The 15,555-nt window shown below is 44.9% G+C and overlaps 1 protein-coding gene across 5 annotated transcripts in view; it reads left to right on the forward strand.

The window, feature by feature from the left end:
* Positions 1-10,138: 10,138 nt before the first annotated feature.
* Positions 10,139-15,555, forward strand: part of RNF152 (ring finger protein 152) — a 68,143-nt gene continuing 62,726 nt past the window's right edge. The window contains exons 1-2 of one of the 5 annotated variants that reach the window (XM_048839684.2): positions 10,139-10,465; positions 11,567-11,690. The gene's annotated coding sequence lies outside the window, so the exon portion shown is untranslated. Of the gene's footprint in view, positions 10,466-10,665; positions 10,688-10,765; positions 11,067-11,187; positions 11,247-11,566; positions 11,691-15,555 lie in introns of those variants that run through there. The other 4 variants (XM_075125420.1, XM_075125419.1, XM_048839685.2 and 1 more) reach the window with 4 other exon arrangements.

The raw sequence follows: 15,555 nt of genomic DNA on the forward strand, positions 1-15,555 counted from the left end.
ACCTGTAATGTGAATAATTAACTCATTGGTGGATCCACACTACTGTACTAGTTACGTATATACTTGTGCTAGCATTTAAAGAGGAGAATTTTTCACTCTGTCTTTTATCATAGGTGGAGCTGGAAGCACTGCCAATAGCACTGCCTGCCTGACACTTGCCAGTACAAGAATCTATTTTCATTTGTTTATGAGTCTGCCATCTTTTAACAGGTGAGGTTGGAATTTTCCATGCTGGTGTTTGGCTCAGGCTGTTTTTGTTTTTTCGTTTTGTTTTTAATTTCAGATAAAATGATTCAATTATTTCTGAGAAGAAAATAAGGGAAAACATATGTTGATTTGCCCATGTTAAAACGTTTCTTACAACCTTCTCCTTGAGAAGCTCTGGCATTGCAATGTTTTGGAGCAGGGACTTGAAATTTAGCAGGAGTGGGGCTGGTGTCAACGATGGGCTGCTTGCCATCCCTGTGAAAAAATGCCCACGTTTGGTCAAGTCGTAAGTCTTTGAAAAGTCTCGGTTTGCAAGTGTTCAGTAGAGCGCTGTTAGAATTTGGCAGCTAAATTCTCCAAAGATTCCATCCCATTGAGCTTGCTGCAACCTAGGGATGAGGGTGCTGAATTGGACTCTCCCTGCAATTGCTTCTCCTGGCCACCAGGAGAGACTCTTGGGTGCCAGCCCAAAAATTGAGAGCAGGGAGAGTTTCTCACCTGTGCTATCAATGCTCTCCCTGCTGGTACCAGGCAGTGTGTAGGAGGAAGCTGACAGAAATGCACAGGGGTCTTGGTGGTGTGGAGTGGTTTGGAAGCAGGGGATAGTAGATTGGGTAAAGGAGTGTGTGGGGTAAGACTAGGACTGTGAGCTTGGGTAGGAAAGATACTGGAACAGGCTGGACAAGGAGACTGCAGCGTTGGGGGAGGCAAACTGGGGTTTGGAAGTTGAGGGATGGGGACTGAGATCAGACAGGAAGTCTGGGGAAGGGAGGAGGGAGACTGCAATTAACTCAGTGAGGAGATTGGAACAGGAATGAGGGGCCATATGCGGGGAGGACTAGGACTGGGAGAAGGAGCCGGAGGAGTTAAGGGCTTGGGGGGACTCTGATGAGGAGCTGAGGGGGACATGGGAGTGGGACAGATTAGAGGGGCCATAGCCAGAAGGGGTCAAGATTGGGGGCACTACACTGGGACAGAAAGGTCTGTGCACACTAGAGAACGCTCCCCTCCAGAGTCTGGAATGGAACCCAAGATCCTGTGAAGAAACAGTATGTGATCATGTGATGTAAAAACTGTATCATAATCCAGATGCACAAATTGTGATTGCAGAGGCACCTTAATTCTGGCATTTCCTAACTTTTGAGTGCCTGATTTTGCACCCTTAATAGTGTTCTTTTAATGTAATTTTTTGCGTATAATATAGTTATGTCCAGTTATTTACCATTGTACCATGGCACAGCACCACATTGGTACTCCTGTATATAACTCGGTAACAGTAAGAGAAGTGGTTGTATAGTAAATTATGGTGAAATAGTTCCATGTCATGATCTTGTGTTGTGTTTGTATATTATTTTTGCAATTCAGTCAAACCTCAGTTACCTGAGAGGAGGACAGTGAATTAATTTGGATGAATGAGGGTTCGTATAACTGATGGACTCTCGATATAGTTAATGCACATCAAGGAGCACCGTGTTGCTTTGGAGGAAAGAGCATTGTGAATAATCAAGGTTTGGTAATTGAGCTTTGCCTGTGTGTAAATACCCTTCATTAGATGTGTTTTGTCTAGTGTACAAGGAAATATTAATTATAAAAGAATAAAATTAGGGTTCTATATTGACACACTTAAAATAAGGAAACAGCCAGTTCTGATTCATGTCAGCTTGTACTTCTCAACATCACATGGCAAGGTGGCGACACACGTGGTGAGTGGGAGATTAGAAAGGTATAACATCTAGCTGTGTCAGGACACTCATTTTTCCCTTCTTGATGTGTTTTTGTTGTTGTTGTTGCCTGCAGCAGAAGTGGAAGCAGTAGCTAGGACTACACAGATGGCATAGACTCGGGGCAAATGCTGACCTGTGGGAGTCAGCAATGATACTGGGCTTTTTGTCCAACCTCTACTGGCATTTGCACCCATAACTGTACCTCTGGACTAACAGCACGTGGTCTGATTTGTTTGGGTCAAGTTGCTTTTATCCCTCTAGTGTTCTCTCCATAAAACTCACTCTGTGGGAAGCCCTATCTACCCACATAAGCCCTTAACCCAGGGCTAGAGTGGTTCACACGGCCTTGTATGGGATCTCTGTCCTGGAGTGAACATCACTCTCTTTAATGGTGCGATTGTAGTTATTCATCTTGCTGGGAGTTTCCACAGTAAGGCCTTGATTTGGCTGAGGGCTCGCCCATGTGTCTTCCTTGAAACACATGAGCAGCCCCATTGATTTCAGTGGCACTACTCATTTGCTTAAAGTTAAGCACATGCTTCAATGCTTTGCTGGATCAGGGCATAAATATCTATTTTAGAGGGTTTACTGTGTGCATGGGTACGTATGAATTCCTGTGGGAGATGAGATTCGAGGCTGATTCTACACTGACTTTGTACTCATCCTCTTTCAACCCCCACAGCAGTTAAGGAGGCTACATATGATGCAGATTTCGGTCCTGTAACTCTCAAGTAATAAACATTTCCTCCATCATGAAGCCTAGGACTGTTAGCACATGGGAGAAGACGCTTCCTAAATTTGAGAGGTTTCTTGCAGGCAGGGGTGGGGATCCTAGGTACTTTATAAAACTGAGTTACTGGGAATACATAGCTTTTTTACAAGCACATTTGCAGGTTAACAATCTGTAAAAAAGCTCACAGTGCATAATACTTTTAAAGTGCGCAATAAAAAGGTGTTTGATATAAAAAAAACCCAAGGGATTGTGTATGTGCCTGTCATATTTTGATGAGCCAGAATGTTCATAATAATTTTTAGCAGAAGATATCAGTATGTACAAATGACAGTTATATGTAACCAATGGGGTCTGAGTCTGCTTCCACTGAAGTCTTTAGGAATATCATCCTTCATTTCAGTACAAGCAATTTTGGGTGCGTAGGCTATATTTTTATCACAATTTTAAGCCCAGTCCTTTAATGAAGCACCATGCAAGATCTGGGGACTGCCTACACAGCGCTAATTACAGGAGCAAGGCTTTTGATAGTAGGGGAGGAATTACTGCAGAAAGCAAATCTCCGTACCTCAGCCATATTTTTGGCCCTGACCCTACAAACTTGCAGGCTCTGATTCAGCACTTTAGCTGAGTAAATGAGTAAATAACTATGTCATATGCAAGCTCAGTCTCTTGTGAGTATTTGGCCCAGCTCTTAGAGTCCTGTGATCATGAGAAAATTTTAGCTTTCATTAAAATGAAAAAAGAAAAAGAAAGCAGTTTTCTAGCCCTCATGGTTGCCAAGAAAAGCTTGAAAATATAACCTGAGTGCATCCTTATGGCTCAAAAACCAGACGGCAAAGAAAAAGTACCCCTAATTTACTATTTTTTAAAATATCTTGTGATTTTCAGTCCAGTCTCATGATCTTTGAGTGCCTGACTCCTGATTTTGAAAGCTTGGCGTTAGCAATACTGACCTGCTTAATTGCTTTGTTGACTTGGGGCCTTACTACTGTATGCTGTGCATACGAGTGGTCCCAGTGGTGACCAGTGGCATGCTCATGATGGACAAAAGTCAGTTACATACAGAAAAGGGCCCTGAAAATTGTTGGGACAGCTCATGGTAGTTAGTATTACTTCAGTTAGTAACAGTCTGCAGGATCATGCCCTATCAATACTAACCATACTTGAGCAAACAGGGCCTGATTTTATTTCTTGGAATAAATTATTATCCACAATTAGTTCAATTATTAAAAAAAAAAATTGGAAATTCACTCAGCCAAACCAATGTGATGGGAATGTTAAGCATCCAATAGGAGAACACACAGCCGCTATGAAATAACAAATCCAGGCCCTCACTGTGTTAGGCAAAAGGGAACAACTGTTATCCTGCTTTTTGTTGCAGTTTACTTTATTTGCATTAGCAATGTATTTAAGAGGTCATTGCCAAGTGTGGTGGTTCTTGGCATACCCAGGACTATAAGGCACTTTATTAACCACCGCCTTTCTTGTGGTAGCTGGATGTCAGCTCCCTGACACGGCCAGCCCTTCAGCCACTCAAGCACTCTCCTCTGGGTTTATACCAGCCCTTCCTTTGCCTTGCAGGTTAACAATAGGTGCACCCCAATCCTTGAATCCTTTTGAATTGTTCCCCTGTGATATCCAGCCCCTGAAGCTGGCTACTCACAGAAGTTCCAGATCCTCTGACCCAAAGGTGTAGGGTGCCCCAATTTACCAGCTTTACCATCACTCGCTGCTCCTGTAAAGCGCACAGCACTTGTGAGCACTTATAATAAAACAAAAGAATGTTTATTTAAGAAAGAATAAAGATTTAACTATAAATGAGAGAGTGGTGGAAACACATGGTTACAACACAAAACAAATTCATAAAATGCAAACCTGGGTGTACACTTATCAATAGTTATCTATCCTATCTAATAAAGTAGGTTATCCCACAAAGTTCAATTTGCAGAGCTGGCAGGTTTCTCAAGAATTGGGATACAAACCTTCATGAAAGCATATCCTTCTGCTAGGGGTTTTCTTCTGTGAATAGAAAAGGAATACTAGTGGCACCTTAGAGACTAACCAATTTATTTGAGCATAAGCTTTCGTGAGCTACAGCTCACTTCATCTTCTGTGAATGGATCCAGAGTGCCTTGCCCTACACCCTATTATATTACAGCAGTCTTCTATTCACAGCCAGGGTGAACTCCTCCCTTCTTGCAGAAAAGAAATGGTTTTGATTGTCATTGTCTGATGGTTTTCCATTGACTGTGGCAGGGGTAGACAATAGAACTTTGCACTACCTTGCTAGCTGAGTGGGGAGGGGTAACAACTCCATCTTCCTTGAATGGGCCATTATCATGACACCCCAGGGACTAATTTCTAATCCAAGTCCATAAAGCATACTTTCCATTTAGTTACATTATTCCTTAAATATTATCTGTACATAAATCTCACAATGACTATGAGTCTTGACAAATTATGAGCTTTCTGTAGATACAGGATATTTATCCATAAAGAGTATATATAAGATAAGATGAGTTTGGTGTAGTGAGTTTATCCTGTCTCCGGTGAGAGCTTTTTGCAAAGAACAGGGGACCACATAGTCAAGTGGTCGATGTCACGCCAAGGTATTTTTCACCATATTAAAAATCTGAATACTTTTCCTGAATACTGCATTTAAAAAAACCCTACTAACCAACCAACACAAACATCCCCTGCAAAAAAACATAACCCCCCCCCCCCCCACAACACTACAGGGGCATTTGAAGGTGAAATCTATTTCCTTTCCTTTATTTTAAGTCAACTGTTGGGAACTTTTCAAGAGTACTAATTGACACCCCTGGAGACTCAAATCCTCCTATTCTCATGGCAAGCGAAAGTGGTAACAGAAGCAGTGCAAGATTGTCCATGGGAATTACTATACTTCCTTTCCCCTATCTTTTGTATGTCTTACCTACTTAGGCCCTGATCCTGCAAAGACTCACTCACATGCTTAACTTTAAGCACGTGAGTATTCCCTTTAGCTTTAGTAGAACTAGTCAGATGATTACAGTTAAACATATTGATTAGTCTGTGCAGGATCAGGGCCACAGCTGTAAGCTATTTGGGGCAGGTACTGTCTTCAACTATGTGTTTGTACAACTCCTAACAGGATGGAGCCTCCACCTCAGCTGGGTCTTCTAACTGCTACTGTAATACTAATACCAAAAACATAATAATGCCACCGTACTTCAGTCTTGACCTACAGGGGACCATCTCGACCAGTAAGATGACAGTTTAGTCTCTAATCATTGAGTGCTTGGCCTCTCTGCTAACAAAGATGCTAACGGGTACTAGAAGGGATGGAAATCTGTTTCCATTTTCCTCCATTGTATCCACACGGGTTTGTTATGGTGGGGTTGTTTACAATACCATAGCTGGCATTAGTTTTTTTTAAAATAAGAAAAGGAGGGAACTAATACATAAACAATTACATAGACTTGTGTAAAATTTTGTGCCCACCAACTTTGAAGTATCCCTTTAAGAATAGGATGTAGCACAAATTCCTGATGTGAACTCTATATACGGTTCTTTTTTTAATTGTAAAACCAACCCAATATCTCGAAGGCTTTATGAACAGCCCTTAGAGAACCTTGAATTATTGTGGTGCAAATACTTGGGTCACGTTGTGTACATGGTTTTCCCTGTGAATGAAGATAAAGCAAGCTTCCCAATTGACATTAAGCCAGTGTTTGTGAAATAAATCCTCCAGCCTTCAGGCTAATGAAATTCTCCAGAGAGAAACAAACATACTCATCACCAGCATAGTTGCCAGTGCAGACATCCCAGACTTATTTGGAAAATTATTAGTCATATTTGTATTTCTGCAGTGCCAAAGAGCCCCTGTCCTGGACCAGGACCCTATAATTTTATGATACCAATGAACAGCACAAGCAGCTGACTGGCACTTGTCCAGATGCAGGAGGATGACAGTATCCTAAAGATCCTGCTTCACCCCAAACTCCAACACTTATAAAATAAAATAAGTCCATTAACTTTGTGAGTGCTGCAAATAGCCATCTTGCTGTTCTTCCTTCCATCCCCCTGACTGCCTGTGGGCATAGTGGTGCAATCAGGTGGACAGGAATCAGTTGGGTTTTTGGGGTAGGGCATGCTCAAAATTGGTTTTGGAGGTGCTGGCAAAAATAGTAAGGCTAACTCTGGACTCATGCTCATTTATGGCCAGGATGGGGAAGGGAGGAGAAAGAAGAGAAGGCGATGCCATTGTCCCTGCAGTCTGAACCCAGATCGGTGGCTGGATTTGGCCTATTTGACTTCTGTACTCTTCACCCACATAAAGCTCAATTATTCAATTAAGAAAAAGAAAAAAAAAACAAACAAACCCCAAAAGCAAACAAACAAAAGCCTAATGAATCACAACGTGCTTTGGTCACTTAGTCTAAGAACTGTAGCTTAGTTTTAATTATTTGCTTAACTTCATGGTATACTCGTGAACATACAGTAGAATATGCTAAGTAAAAGTAATGATGTCTAAGTTGTATGAGACCTTGTTCTGCCATTAAATCTCTGCTGAGGAGTGGAGTGAGACTGAAGTGATTTTTGTGAGAATGTTTCGTTTTGTAAATTTCCGAGGTTCTGTCTTTTCCACTGAATGCATCCCAGGAAGTGAGCTGTAACTCACGAAAGCTTCTGTGCAAATAAATTTGTTAGTCTCTAAGGTGCCACAAGGCCTCCTTTTCTTTTTGCGAGGTTCTACTGCTTCACTTTCACCATTTCCAGAGTGGCGCTGTAGGCAAAATTTTAAGGTGAGAGAAGAGTTTGTTTCAAACAAAAACAAACATTGAATGTGACGCTTTTCCCCCCCCAGGCCAGTAAGGGGTTCAATCAACACCTGCCTTGCAACTCTGGATGCCTTAAATGCTAGGCAGCTGTGGCTCACAGCCTTGACACCAAGAGCCAGCATATGAGCAAAAAGGTCTCACCCTGGCTTCTATCACCCAGTTTCTTCCAGGGGGGACCTCCACAACCCTTCCAGCCGCAGATTCTCCCCAAAAATGTTTACCTGCAGCGCTTAGCCCCTCTCACTAGTAACACTCACAAAACCTAATCAAGTTTGCTGGTTCTTTAAAGAGACAGTACACCGTAACCTGTTAGCTTTACTAAGGTTAACACAAAGTAAAACAAGCTTAGTAACAACAGAACACAGATTTAGGTGATACCAAGCAGAAGAGATAGGGATAGAAATGGTTACAAACAAGCAAAAGTAAAAATACACTTCTAAGACTAAAATCTCACTTAACAAACTAGCCTCATTTATGCACAGTAGTTTTCTCACCAAAGTCATTCTTCCAGCACGGCTGGTGAGCCTTTAGCCAGGATCCAGCACGGAGCCCAAATTGCTTGGTTCTTTGTCTCCTCAGGTGAAGGATGACAAAATGACCTTTTGTCTTCTCTTCATCTTCTCCAAGTTCATAGACCCTGTCAAAGGAGACAGAAAGGCTTCCTGGAAGGTGCAGTCTCCATCCCCCATGGAGATTGTTCAGTAATCATTTCCCCTCACTTTCTTGCTTTGTTTACTTTGCATGTAAATGTGCTTTTCATTATCTTTGGTCACACCTTGCTTAATTTACATAGGAGACACAGCGTTGTCTGTGAAACAGCGTTCTTTTTAGGGCCATCTGGGGTTAGGCACTATCTGCCAAACAGATTGGAGGAATATATTTCCATTCCAGCACATCTCTATCGTTTGTTGCATGTGAACCATATGTACTTCACACAAGAATATTGTTGATCAGTGAGTTACTAGTCTCCCAGTGATACATTACAAGACACCTCTTAAATAAATGTCATGACAGTGCCTGGGGTGCACTGGACTGGTCAGGCCAGCTGAGACTCACTGCTACGTACCAGGGAACCCCTTGACCTCTGGCCGTAGGGTGCTCTTGAGGTCATACTAATATGTCTGTAGATCTAGTTCCCCGGAACTTGCCATCATCACATCAGAAGCAACTCTGTCTTTGGAAGATGAATGTATTCCACAATATTGAACTTCTTCAAGGGACAGAGGAGAAACTTATCTTAATTAACAGGTTTCAGAGTAACAGCCGTGTTAGTCTGTATTCGCAAAAAGAAAAGGAGTACTTGTGGCACCTTAGAGACTAACCAATTTATTTGAGCATAAGCTTTCCTGAGCATCCGATCAAGTGAGCTGTAGCTCACGAAAGCTTATGCTCAAATAAATTGGTTAGTCTCTAAGGTGCCACAAGTACTCCTTTTCTTTTATCTTAATTAATTATCTGATAATTTATGGACTTTCTTGTTTCACACTAGCTGACCTCATGTGTGATGCCAAGACATCTGAACACATTTGTCCCCAGCCACTGGTGGAAATAGGATTGTTTTCTGAGTAAGCAGCACCGGGTCCTGTATCTGTTTCTTCTGTTGTTTTAATGTACATCGACAGTGATGTGATGACTGCCATGTTGGCTGGGGACCTCCAAAGTGAAAAGCAATAGACTCTATAATGTGAGAGCCTAATTTAAGCTGAGAGCTAGAGCAGACCCATACCCTCTGTAGATCAGGCACTGAAGGGAATACCTAACACACACTGGCTAAGTATTTTTTTAGAAAGTGCCATCATCCTTTCCCTATTAAAAAGCAATAAAAATATATCTTAAAACCTCAGGTTATTACAGTTCCCCAAGCGAAAAAGTTATAAATAGCCCCTATAAATAGTAGCCCTTCTGGCCCCTCTATTCTCCACCCCTGCACTTTGCCTAGCAGCATTGCCCAGAGAAGCAAACTCAGAGAAAGAACCCCTGCCTTCTCTTTCTATTTCGGCCACACAGTTGCTGTGTGACCAGAAGCAGGCCTCTTAACCCCTCTGTTTCTCGTCTGCACAGTGGGGACCAGGATTCCCTTTGTATGACTCTTCCCCCCAGGCTTTTAGGCAGGGGGTTGTTTGAGAGCAGCAGTGCTGAAGGGTACTGTACTTTTACCGTAGCCTGGGTAAGTTCTCCCTGGCCTGCAAAGCGCTTTGGAGAGAGGAGACAGAAGTCCCAGCCCGGGCTCCCCACCCCACATACCCCGTTGCCCAGGCCGCTGCTGCTGCTCAGCTCCCCCCCCCACACACACAGCCGGAAAACACAACCTGCAGCCGCAACTGGCCAAACAAGCCCGCCTGAGGCTGCTGGTACCTTTTGGATCTTAAGACACACTTGCCTGCCAGGGAAAATAAAAGCCTGTCTTAGGAGATGGTGATTTGCTTTTGATTGCTCCTCAGCACGCTAGGATTTTATTATGGCATCGCCCGGCAGGAATGGCTCACAGGGCGACCATTATAATTCCTTGCCGGTGGGGCTGCCACCCCTGGCGGGGGGATCGCTGCTGCCAACCACAGGCTGCCGGGGCAGGGCAGGGGGGGAAAGAAGGGGGCGGGCCCTAGGGGCGGAGTCTCCTCGGCCCCCGCCGTGCCCGCCTCTGGGGGGGTAAGGCCGGGAGGGCTCCCGCTGCGGTTTGGTGCCCGCTGTGAGACTGACGAGGGAGCGGGAAGGGGGGCTCGCTCCCTGTGTGGGGAGGAGGCTGCGATCGGGCGTGCGAGCCCACGTGTGTTTCAAAAGCAAAGAGCCGCTCTCCTGCCCTTCCCTCCCCAGCCTGGTGAGCGCTGCTCCCGGCCGTCTGCGAGGCCAGCGCGCCGCCAGCAGGGTGCCCGGGGCTGGCCCGGCAGCGCGGGGCACCGCCAGAGGCGCGGGCAGGGGCGCAGAGGGGGCAGACGCGGCTTGTGTCCTCGGGCGAGCAGCCCGAAATAAACCAAAAGCAGGTCAGTGTGCTTCTTCCACCCCCGTCTTCTTCCTGCCGGTGTGTGCGAGGGAGCCTTCCCCAGCAGCCGCCAGCTAGTGGTTTCCGAGGGGACCCCCCGTGACTCACGGGCCGGGCTGGTTCTCGGCTGCAGCGTGTGTGTGTGTGTGTGTGTGTGTGTGGTGTTGGGAAGCGGAGTTGCAAAGGAGGGTGCGGGGAATCTCTCGCCCCGCTCAGCGACTAGGTCGGGCTGCTGGTGTGTCGGGGCAGGGGGGTGATGGGGCGGGGGAGTGCCGGCTCTGGCGTGGGGTGACAGCCATCTGGCTGAGTCGGTGGTGTCCTCAGATGCCTCCTTGAGCCCTGGCTGAAGCCAGCCCCTCCGCCCACCACCTTCCCCCTTGTCTCTAGCGGCACGGGGGGCTGCATTTCCTTCCTGCCCCCCGGGCCTTGCCTAAAGAAATAGTTTCTTCGCCGAGGGGTTGTTATCTCCAGCCAGCTGGGCTTTCTATCTCCAGCCCTTTCTCCCGAGGAGGGGCCTCCAGGAGGAGAAGAGACAGAGGGTTAGGGCTTCTCATCTGGCCGATTCTGCTTGGCAGGGGTGAAATGATCGCTGGAAGGGCAAGGCAAGGAGCCGGAGCTTAGGGGGGAGACAAGCCCTGCAATTTGGGGGGAGGGGGTAGGCTTTGCATGTTTCCTGCGTTCGGGAAGGGTGAGGCTTTAAAAAGGGGCTTAGCCTGTTAAAAGAGGGGAGGGACAGTGGTAGGGATGGTAAAGCGATGTCTGAAATGCCAGCTGATCCGTTGGTGTGTGCGTGCATGTGTTATCTGTGTAACTGTCTCCTATACCCATCAACTCTCACATGGAATAGCCACAGGGTGTTTGTTTCCCTTTTCGGCACTGAGGGAGTTGCTAAAGGGGAGGCTGCTTTCAAAAAAGGGGAACTTGGAGACAGGGAATCGATTTTTTTTTTCATTATTTTTATTTCTAGTCTGAATGAATCTGGAAGCATGTCACACCCCGCCTCCTTGCACCCCTGAAACATAGTTCTAGATCCAGGCTAAAAGGATGCTTTGATTTCAGAATTTGCTGCTGTCTAACCCTTGCTGCGTGTAATTCACTGCAGGCAGAACAAAGCTCTGTCACAACTGTGCTTCCTGGTTGTCGCCTCCTGCCTGCAAACCATTGAACATTTTCCACTTGATATCATCCTGCAGAAAGGGAGAAAGGAGACGCAATGAGAGATTCAGGTAATACACCAAAAATACGCTCGCTATCGGTAACTGTCAGTGCTCATGTCTGTGGAGTAGTGCAATGCGTGGAGATTGTATTGAACTCTGTCTGGGTGATGTCTGTGGTTGCATCAACGTTGTTTAAGTGAGGTTTGCTGAGCAAAAAATCCAGATGACTTTAGAGACTGATCTCTTTTTTCCTTTATTTTTCTCATAGTGCCATTTAGAGAGAAAATATCCAGTAACTCAAACCCATCGTTCCTATTAAAACGTTTTGATGGGTTTTAAGCATTATTTTTTAACGGACAATAATAAAAGAATAAAAGGTTAAATATGTTAATAGTGACAGAATTTGGCTTTGTTCTTGTCGAATTAGAAATTGCCTCTTTGGAAAGGCAGCATTGCCAAAAATATGGTCTACAAATGTTACCAAGGACTAGCACCAAAGTGCTTTGTTTCAGCTATGCTATTTGTTGGCATGACTTTTCTTGGAAGTAATTCACTGTTTGCCTTTTAAAAAATTAAATTGTGGTTTTGCTTAAAACACAGTGAAAGATTTGTATGCAATAAGTTGTTCTTGGGGGAGCTATTAGTTGTGTGTGTGGCAAAAGAAAGAGAACAAAGAAAGCAGGCTTTTGATAAGACCCCTTAATTCAACTATAAAATGCTGAAATTCATCGTCAGCTCTTTGTTCTCTCAGTAAATCTCTTCTTCTCCCTTTCAGAAATACGGTCCATGTTCTGTTTTGCTCCTCTTCAAACAAGCACAGTAATTCTGTTCTGACTGACATTTGCTCAAGTGTTGGGGTTGTCTGTAAGCCATTTAAAAATATTTGTAACCTTCAGACTCAATATATGCACAGGTCTTTCTGTTAACCTATATGTCCAGGTTGAGGTCATAGGCCTTTCTGAAGTGCCTGTTGAGACTGAAACAATATATAACTCATGGGACAATGACAACATTTTTTCCCTCTCCTGCTCTTGAAAATGCTGTCCTTAGCATTGTAATTATGGTTTTGCTAACTTGAATGAGAAGGTAAATATAAAAGGAACCACTGTTGAGGACTGCAGAGTTATAACCGTTTTGTATTGTTGCCATTCACAACATTGTCAGGGCATAGATCTGTGGAAAATGCCCTCCGCCCCACACACACATACCTTCATTTACAATAAAAGTAAAAAGAAAAGGAGTACTTGTGGCACCTTAGAGACTAACCAATTTATTTGAGCATGAGCTTTCGTGAGCCACAGCTCACTTCATCAGATGTGTACCGTGGCTCTGTAGCTGTGGCTCACGAAAGCTCATGCTCAAATAAATTGGTTAGTCTCTAAGGTGCCACAAGTACTCCTTTTCTTTTTGCGAATACAGACTAACACGGCTGTTCCTCTGAAACCTGTCAATAAAAGTAAAGAACTCAATGAAGAGTTCAGTGCTTCACCTGTAACGTCCGTCAATTTTTAAAGGTGACACTTGGTACAGCTGGCAAGAAAAATGGGGGCCGTTGTTTTGTACGGGAAAAGTTGTTTCAGCCACACCAGACAAAAGTATGGTTTGCACATCAAATAGTTTCCCTGGAAGCATCGGCCAGTGCTTTGGAATGTCCAGATTAGGTATCCTGATGCCATGAAGGATAATAAATATTATTTCAATCTGTGTATTGTGTGTGTAAATTATATGGATCATGTAATAACATAGAACAGGCTGCTCATCATAAGAGAATCCAAGGCTTAGCCAGCTGAGTCTGGAGCTGGGAGGCATGGACTTCGGTGTTCTAATTCTGGCTCTGACACTTATTCACTTGTGTGTTCAACATTGCTAGCTTCTCTGAGTCTCAGTTCCTCCAGGCCTGCTCCTGGAAGTGCTCTTCATGTAGGGCTGCTACTGGTAATTCTGCATGGCGTTTCAGCAGGGTCTTTCATAAGTCCCAATCTACTAGACATTTAAGCACATTTAAGACTTTACCCAGGTGAATAGTCCCATTGAAGGTAGGGAGATACAAAATTGTGTAAAATTGATCTTGTGCTCATGTATTTTCAGGGTCAAGATCACAGACTGCAAGTCTTTGGGTATGGGCTGTATCTATTTCTATACTAGTACAGTGCTTAGCAGAATGGGGCCTTGATACTGATTAGGGTTTCTGGCACTATTGTAATATAAACATTAAATAGTAATAGAGAATGCTTTCAGGACCGGGCCCTCTATCTGTGACACGGGGATAACTGACACTTATTTAAAACGAGCAAACAAAACCATTTATTTAGCAGCCAACTTGAGTAAGGGTTGCAGAGTTGGGCCCGTTGATTTTGCTTTTGGCAGAACATGAGGAGTATTTTAAAAAACATGGGATCCCAGCACAACTCAAATTCTGTACTGTTTTTAAGATTCTACCTCTAGCTGCTGCTATCGTGTGGGTTGCAGACTAGATCTGAGCCTGGACCTTTCCCCCTCCACAGTATATAGATCCTCTACAGAAATTCCACAGCTGTTTTTGAGCCTATCAAGAGTTGCCTGCCTTCTTTGCTGATGCCATTTTCTATACAAATCGCTGTTCTGCTGCTCAGCTCTGTGAGGAGGGGAGTGGAAGCCTTTGAAACGGATGTGACTGTGTTGCACAATCTTCTGTCAAAGAAAACAGCATTAAAAACCTTCTCAGCTTTCATCTTCTTAAGTTGATTATCCAGGATCTAACATTTTAAACAGGTGATTTAAAAAAAAAAAATGCTTGTGACTCTGATTGCCAGCCATGGTTTCCAAGGCACCCACTCACTGCACCAGAACTGAGAGCAAGCACTAAGAGTTCTATGGGGTGAAAACTCCATCAGTGGGTTAGGTATGCAGGTTGGGGGTCAGATCTAAACAATCCCAAAAGAGCCGTAGAAGATATAGACCCGAGGAAGGTTCCACACCGAGGGCATGGCTACACTTGCAGATGTAGAGCGCTGTGAGTTAAACCTGCCTTCGTAGAGTGCAGCAGGGAAAGCGCTGCAGTCTGTCCACACTGACAGCTGACAGCGCACTGGCGTGGTCACATTTGCAGCACTTGCAGTGGCATTGGGAGCGGTGCATTGTGGGCAGCTATCCCACACAGCACCTCTTCCCATTCTGGCGCTGTGGCTTGTGGGAAGAGGGTGGGGAGTGCAGGGCATTCTGGGTCCTGTCCCAATGCCCCGTGATGCATCGTTTCGCACCCCAGCATTCCCTTTGCTTCCATCCACATTTGGCGCCATCTTTCAACAGTCTTTGTACTGCGCAGTCTGTCTTCCCTTTCAGTCTGCGGGAATGGAGCCCGAAGTGCTGAGGAGTATGCTGACGAGTCTCACCAGTGCGTCACTTTTGGCAGTTGAGTTATTCCTTAAGATCCAAAGTGACAGTGAGGACTCCGACGATGATATCTACTTGAGTAATGCAAACAACTCAAGTTTGCTTGTGGCATGCACAGACATGCTCACCATTGTGGAACGCTGTTTTTGGGCTCAGGAAACAAGCACTGAGTGGTGGGATCACATCGTCATGCAAGTCTGGAATGATGAGCAGTGGCTGCAGAACTTTCGGATGAGAAAAGCCACTTTCATGGGACTGTGTGCTGAGCTCGCCCCCACACTGCGGCGCAAGGACACGAGATTGAGAGCTGCCTGATGGTGGAGGAGTGGGTGGCTATTGCAATCTGGAAGCTGGCAACTCCAGACAGCTACCGATTGGTCGCTAACCAGTTTGGAGTGGGGAAGTTGACCGTTGGAATTGTGTTGATGCAAGTTTGCAGGGCCATTAATCGCATCCTGCTCAGAAGAACATGACTCCGGGTAACGTGCATGACATTATGGCTGGCTTTGCACAAATGGGTTTCCCTAACTGCGGAGGGGCGATAGATGGGACACATATTCCA

This window comes from Caretta caretta, chromosome 2 (assembly GCF_965140235.1).
Source record: "Caretta caretta isolate rCarCar2 chromosome 2, rCarCar1.hap1, whole genome shotgun sequence".
Taxonomy (NCBI): domain Eukaryota; kingdom Metazoa; phylum Chordata; order Testudines; family Cheloniidae; genus Caretta; species Caretta caretta.